Source organism: Ceratosolen solmsi, unplaced genomic scaffold, assembly GCF_000503995.2.
Source record: "Ceratosolen solmsi marchali unplaced genomic scaffold, CerSol_1.0 scaffold7, whole genome shotgun sequence".
Lineage (NCBI taxonomy): Eukaryota > Metazoa > Arthropoda > Insecta > Hymenoptera > Agaonidae > Ceratosolen > Ceratosolen solmsi.
In genome coordinates, this window is record NW_011948413.1 from 3,252,219 (window position 1) to 3,261,054 (window position 8,836).

The window sequence follows — 8,836 nt, forward strand, 5'->3', positions numbered from 1 at the left end:
ATCAATTAAAATTTACCTTTTTACAGATTACTTATAGAAACACATCAATAAATATATAAAATGTGGTCTATATTTTATCAATAACTCTCAATTATTGATTATTTTTATAATCATTATTGTACGTGTTTAGTGATAATTTTTTATAAAAATTTCAGATAATATATTTATTTAAAACTTTGAATTAGCATTAAGGAACATCTGTATATTTCAACACTATTTATATTCGTGAAGCAGAGGAAGTCTGGGCAGCGGGAACTACTTAAGGAAAGCGACGAGTTTGTACATGCTATTTTCGCATAAGATAATTCAATTATTTTGTGTAAAAAATCGAAGTATATAACATGTAATATATTTATAGCTGAAGCTAGATTTCGTTTTTTCCAGAGATCTTACTGCGCTTATAGCAACTTCGATGAAGGCTCCTGAAACTGCCTCGTCTAGTCTTAATGTATATATTTAAATTCTTACGTAACACTGCTTTTTTCTTCCCTCGAATTATTCTTACTTTAGTACGTACTTTAGGCATTCCCTTAATGAATAGATTTGGTCGATCGATCGTGTAACAAACTTCACATAACTTCGTATTTCTTTAGCAATCAGAGTATTTGGTTTAGTAAAAATATAAGGAATATATCTATATATATACTTTTTTGTCTATGGGGATTTACATAATAAGTACTCACGTAATTTGCTAGATTTAAAATTAGAATAAACTGCCATTAAAAGTGCACCGTATCCAATTAGTTACAATTATCCGCAGATGCAGCAATATTTCGAAGAATTTTTCTATGTAATTATGTAATAGTTCTCGTTTATAATTTTATTTTGCTAAATAACTAAATAATATGGTCAAATACCTTAAACCGATTATTCAGTGTCACTATTTTATTTATGATGTTAGACAATTTTCTTAAGTTTTTATAGTTTTTTAAATAAAGCTTCATTAATCTTACGGGTAATATTATTGAGCGGTATTACGAATATATTTTCGTAACTTAAATGTATTATTATTTTATAAATTTTTTTTTAATGAAAACCTTGGTTTAATTATTTAAAATATCTTCTAAATATTTTTATTTACATATTATCAAAATCCATCAACTTATAATTGACTCTCCTTTATATATATATATATATATATATATATATATATATATATATATATATATTTATATATTTTTTTGTTTTTTTTGGTTATTTTATTTTATTTTATTTTATTTTTTTAATATATTAATTTTTTTATTGTTATATATTACTCATTATGATATGTTTATATTAATTAATTCTACTGTATTTGACCTTGTGATGTTTGACGTTTCTTTAGATATATAACCAAGCAGATAAAAGATGTTTGAATAAAATTGAATGTCTCTAATTTAACTTTCGTAAAATGTTTGCAAAATTTCTTAAATGTATCAATACTAAAGTATTATTATCTGAAAATATTCATAATTAAAAAGGAAACAATAATAAATATTTTCACTTTTCATCCATTCAATCACTCGTTTTAATATATATAATATGAGTAACAAATACTCATTTAAAAATATAGTATTCAATATTATCACTCTCTTTGTATACTTTTGTTCTTTTCTTAGGTTTTCAGAAGCAACCAAACAAAAATAATAATAAACAGGGAAAATAGGTGTTACATATTGATATAAAGCAATGAATAAATGAATAATATTCAAAAGAATAATATGATACTTAAAATTTGTAAATTTTGAACTTTGTCTATAAACAGAATTAACAAGATAGATATTAAAAATTATATACTTTCGTTCTTTAATTTGTACTGCATATATTTTGGTAACAAAATAAAAAATTAATTTATTCTTATCTCTCTTTTCGGAATTTACAAAAGATTGTATTTAAAATTGTTAGCAAATTTTAGTTGAGATAACGGATAAAACTTTTATGAATGGGAAATTTTTTATCTAATTTTTAAGAATTAAATAAACGTTATTCCTAATGTACCAATAAAGACTAACTGTTTTATTTTATATTGTGATAATTAAAAAAATTATTTTTATCATAGCACTATTGTATGGTTTCGGTTTTAAAATAATTTATATGGTAGAAGTGATAATTAGTATATGAGCAGAATTTTAACATTTATGCAACAGAATAAGGGAGAGCAAATGATGAAAGTATGTGATTCATTCTGTGAGTATTTACATTAGAGGTAGGTATTATTAATAAGGTAGTAAATTATAGAAAAAAAAACTTCAACTTATAAACTTTTAGTGATTATTTAGTTACATAAAATTTTAATACAAAGGCAAACACATTAAAATAGTTTTTAAGCATACATATAAAAAATGAAATCTTTTACTATGACATATAAATCCTTTTACTTAATCTTTAAAAAAATAACTTAAATTAAACGGCCATGAAAATTTTTCTTTATTATTTCGCTCATTGTATTTTTATTTTTCATTTATGCTTCTAGATAGATACATTTTAGCTCTGAATATAATCTAACAAAAGAATATTAAAATTATTTTCTAAAATAATGTATTGAGAGAAAAATTTTAATGCAATATGATTACTTTAAAGTATTACTTAAATTATTATAAATATCAAGTATATATGATTTATTAAAAAAGATTGTAAATCACATGATTAAATTAGCTTTCTATAAATGCATATAGTTCTTAAAGATAAATTTTTAATTTTTATTATATTTGGTATATAAATTTTATGCAAATATTATAATTTTTTTAAATGAAAGTTTATCAAAATCGCAGCTCAACTAATATATATTATTTTATATTTTCTATATAACTTCCTTGTTTAATTCATAACATTATTTGCGTTAACCCTAATATCTAATCTAAATAGAAATTTAATTCAAGTAAGTGCTTAAAATTTTTAAATATTTTCGAAATTGTTAAGATAATAATTAAAAAAATTAATAGTTAATAATTGTCAAAGTTTCTTTTATGTATAACAATAATTTTATTATTAATTACGTTTCAGTAATCCAAAAAACTGATATCCATATAAATGATTTATAGTTTAAAATTAAACATTTCTTCTCACATATAGATTTATATAGCTATTTATTTATTTAAATAAATTTATATATTTTAATTTGACTTAATATTTACTAACAAGCAATACTAATAAGCAAATAATCACAGCATTAATACTAATATATGCTTTACTATATATATCTCACTATACCCTAAATCTACGCATTCGCTTCTCTTTAGCATTATATACTTACATGTGCCTATGTACTTTGAACAATCTTGTAGATAGTTTCAACATATATATATATATATATAATAATATATAATAATAATATATATATATATATTAAGCTTTGGAGTCTATGCTCCTCGAAACTTAAGAGTTTCCCGCTGCCTCATCCTCCTACAAACTTTTTTCTATTTTTTTTATTATGACTATTGTTAGCGTGAAAATAAAAAACGAAAAAAAACTCGAAAATAATCTGTGCTTTTAAGTCACTTTCTCTTTCTCTGAACTGTTTGAATATAAAATTAAAGAATATGAATGACAAAAAAACCAAACAAAATCTGTCGTGTTTTATTTGACGATGAACCTAACTTTGAAATTCTTTTACTTTTCAGAACAACTTGTAAATGCCAGAGATGGATCGCGGAAGGATAATCAAATTTGATTACAACCACTATGACCAAATATATTCAATATGTCCTTATGGTGTCAGTTTTACCAGTGCTACAATAATATATATATATATATATATATATATATATATATATATATATATATATATATATATATATATATATATAAACTATGTATACGTTAATAAAGACGAAAATCATTGTACATATCAAATAGTATACATTGCTTAATATGCCCTAACAAACTTCCTTTATTTATTTATTTTTTTAACATACTATATAATGAGAAAATGAATATGTTAGATACGTGCGCGACACAAAAATGCATATCTATATTTAAAGTTATGTATTTTTAATTAATTACAATCCTCGAAAAAATTATTGTATATCGGATAAATTTAGGTAAGTACATATTAACTTATATGCAAATTTTGAGAATAAACTGTATTGCTTTAAACTACTCTCCTTTTTTTGACTATCAAATATTGTAATTTATGATATATTATTCTTCATTAAATGATTATAGTTTTATGATTTTATTGTTCTTTTTTTAACTATCACTGACCTATTTATTTATATACCTTAAAATGCCAGTTGATAATTCTTACTTCATTATTTCGCAATAAAATTTTAAAATAGATTTTATTTGATTTTTTTAATGTTAAATAATGTATGATTATATATATACTGTATATTGCAATGAGTGTAATGAATTGAAATATCCTATATTTATTGAAAATATTTAAATAGTTTCATATAATAATAATTCCACTAATTTATTTGTAAGTAATAATTATCAATTAATCTTCCTTTTGTACAGTTTTCAATCGTTCTTTTAGAGATACTTTATAGTAACATTAATAAGTATCGAAATTAAAATAATCACAATAATTTACTTCATTATTAAAAACTATTAAGAAAACATTTAATAATAAACACTCTTTAAAAAAATTGATATAATTATATGAAAGAAGTTGATTTGATTCATTTAAAATTTTTTGAAAATAAAATTTCTTTCATAATATTTTAAAAGATATATATACAACACGATTGCAAATTTAAAAAATTTTATTTAATTTATAAAATCTAACATCCCTGAAATGTATATATGATTGCATTAATTATTCTTATTACTATTAATTAATGCTATTGTTAATATTTTAAGTATTAATTAAAATTTCAATTCTAGAAAAACATATTTTACTTAATAAAGCAATATAATTGAGTTTATTATTATATTTTTATAATTCAATATTCACATTTATATTTTCACATAATACATTCATATAAAATCGAACCTGTCAAACGTTTTAAAATAGTCTAACATAACAGTGAAAAATTGATTACCAATTTGCGATGGTGTATACAAAAATATTTCTGAGCTTCGAGAAAATTCTCAAAATATATAGCTATTAAAACCACTTCGGACAAGCTTTATCTAATCCGGAGATTATGAGTCGAAGTAAATGGGAATCTAAAACAAGTGAAAGTGAAAAATACTAAATCAGCCGTAGTTGTGAAACGAAAAATACAAAAATTCAATATTTCCAGATTTTTTCTAGTATGATTTCGCTCGTACATCATTTGAAATTCACAAAACGAGCTATCCGTCTTCGTCCATAAAGAAACATAATATACTGTTGTGTTCTATCCTACATACAAAATCGACGAAATGATTCACTTGTGTCACACTTCCATGTACTTTTTCAGGATTTGAACAAACAGGTATTATTTAAACAATTAAATTGTATTTTCAACGACTTATAACCTAATATTAATCGGAAATCCGGAGATTAAAATCTCTGAATTTTTTGATTTTATATTTCTTACGTGATTGCTGTACTCAATTTAGGAATAAAGGAAAATAAAATATAAGGAAACACCAACTATTGAAATAGTCAACTTCGTATATTGGATTTTCAAATAATTCTCAAGCTACAAAAGGACTGAAAATTAAATAAAAATGAGATTTGTCTGAGCTTCGAAGTTCAGATTTTTTAACAGACTTTTAATCAGATTAATCGACAATTACCATATTGGATTTCTATTTAAAATTAAGTCATGAATTTCAAAATAATTATATATATATAACTATATAGACATACTATAATTTCCGTTTAATACTGAATCTATTAAAAATATAAATAAATTTATTAAGTTATTAATCATATTATTGTACTACAAAATATTTTTCCAATTTTATATTTATATTAATTTTAGATTAAACCATCTTGGAAATTATTGGAAAAATCAGCGATCAGGAAAATTGACGAATATTAAAAATATTACGTTTTATAATTTTACTAGATAGCATGTAAATTCATTTGTTTTTACCTTTATAGCAATTATTTTCTGATTTACACAACAACGCTATATATTAAAAATAATGTAATAATAAATTATTATTACAAAAAGGAACGTCAAATTATTACACTGTTGTACAAATACATGAAATCGTGTATTCTGATTACTAACAACGGTTTGTGGTAGCTGCATCTGCACTTTATGATCGTAATGAAAAAATGATGTAGAGGTTAAAGTTCTTTCTATTAATATTTTTAAAAGTACAATACGGCTGTACAGAAGAATAAGTTAAATTTAGAATTAATTAAATAATAGAATTGATATCAGTAATTAATATATTCAGTTGAATATATTAAAATAATATACTGAGTATATTATATTATACTTAAATTAATAGACTGAGATGTTACTCAAGTCTCTTTCATATGTAATTTTATAACATTTTTATTTCATCCGCATTCAAAAAACTTTGAAAAGTAAAAGTTCCTTAAGAAAGTGTTAACGATGTATACAATTTCATTTTAACTTTATCTTAAATGTACAAGATGTAAAGATTTTTCAATGTTCAAAATTAGCATCTTTTTAATCAAATACAATTTGTTCTTCTTGTGAAATTAAATTTTTTGTAGGAATCCCTTTAAAATTTTAATTTAATTATCCAATACTACAAACATGTTTAAATATTGACTTTTTATTATATAATACGTATTATACAAAATTTTCTGATTTGTCTGATTAAATATATAAATATACTCAAAATAATATAAAACATAATGAATATTGTAAATAATTAAATTAAAAATTTTCCTATATTTATTATAAATCATATAAATTTACAATAAATATTTTTTATAATTTAATGTATTTGTTGTAAAAAAAATGTTTTTTAAAACTTATATAAATAGCCAATGAATATTATATAATAAATTAAGTAATCTTACTAAATTATATGAAATATAAGTATAAAAAAATTTAAATAATATTTTACTCTTTGGATAATATTTTACACAAAATATTTTATCCCAAATATATCAGGATACACTTTCATATGTCGTTAATATGTGAATACGTCTCTAAACCTTTGCAAAGTGTTGAAATTTTTTTATTAAAAATGTATGAGCATTAAAATGGTATCCGATAAAAAACGCTTGAATTTTAAAAATAATATTCTTACCGATACAATGAGAATTAATAAATGAGTAGAGAAACTGAAAGAATATGAAAAGTTAATTGAAAAAATATATATATATATATATATGAATGATTTTTTCATATATATGTATGTATGAATAAAGTTAGAGAAAGAATTAGTCGCTGGTTTCCCTCGATGTTGAATGCCAAATAGACGATCACGGTTTTCAACAATTGCGTAAAATTCAGGATTGTTCTTTTGTATTTTAAGGTTTCGTTAACGATAATCCACTCAATACTTTTTTATTCAACTTTTCAATATGCAATGGCATAAAGTATTGAAATCAAGTGTGAATTTTATTATCTTCATAAAAGTTACATCATAGAAACTGCGGAATAAAGATTTAAATTATTTCATTACATTCATTAATCCAATGCCAAACAAATCAATCACAATTATTAAAATTATTTTTTCAAATCTACCATGATCAATTTAGAAGAGCAATATTTTATGTAATATACACATAATTTATGATACAGATAATATATTAATTAAATACTTATTAAGTTTTTATAACTAATTATTATATTAAAATAAACGTTTACTAATTAAAATGAAAAACGATTGTCCATATCTAAATTTCCAATTTGTATATATAATACGTTTAAAATATATTAGTAAGAAACATTAATTAATATTAATTTTTTGTTTTATTTTGTTTATTATATTTAAAATGACATGATAAAAAACATAGAATTTGAATCAAAGTAAAATTTCTAATAATCTAGATTGAAAGTCATAAAGGGTAAACATTGAAACTGCAAGATTAATTAAGATTTTTTAAGATTTTTATATAATATAAATCGTTTACAAAAATTTTAGCGCATATAAATCAATTATATAGAATATATTTTTATTATTATAGAATGTTCTTAAGATTTAAGGCTATACCTCACGCATAAATTATTATGCCTGTATCTACATAACTATATTATAATATATATAATTATATAAATTAAATTATATTTGCTAATAATAAAAAATATTCTATGGTAATTTAATTTTTAATATACAAAGCCTTTAATTAATATTTATTAAATACCATATTTGCTTAATTATTTTAACATTAATTATTATTTATTAAATGATACCGTATTGTAGATTTACTGTATTCTGTTTTAATTAGTATATGCTATTATAATATTCTTTTTATTATTCTACTATTAGACTATTAGATTCTAAATATAATATACCTTGCTCATTACTTATTATATTTTAGAAATAATGTATATTAATATATTATTATAAAATCTGGAATTATAATGTACATATGTTACATTCGGTTAATTTCTTATTTAATTTTATAATAAACTTCGATGGATTATTATGTGAATTAATGAATATTCGTTTTGTTTATATAATGTGTAAATATATATATATATATATATATATATATATATATAATAGTTATAAACAATGACCCCGTTATGTTAAATAAATAGTTTCAGATTCAGTGTGAATCAGAAAAATAAAAGATCAATATTTTATATAGTATTGTAAGTCAGAGAAATAGTAATTGAAGCCATTTTGGAAGAAAACGAAAATACCACGAATATCAAGGAAGGAAGTAAAAAATATAAAAGATGAAGAATATAGAACAATATTTATGGGTATAATTTCAGAATATTTATAGAACGTGATAAAATAGTCACAAATGTAGATATAGAAACTGCTAGATCGATATCTAGATTTACTAGTAAATAGAGGGAAGGAACGAGGTAGT

General features: G+C 21.3%; 1 protein-coding gene across 1 annotated transcript in view; it reads left to right on the plus strand.

Moving 5' to 3' along the window:
- LOC105367624 (uncharacterized) overlaps positions 1–8,836 on the plus strand; it is a 127,616-nt gene that overhangs the window by 69,928 nt on the left and 48,852 nt on the right. The window lies entirely within an intron of this gene.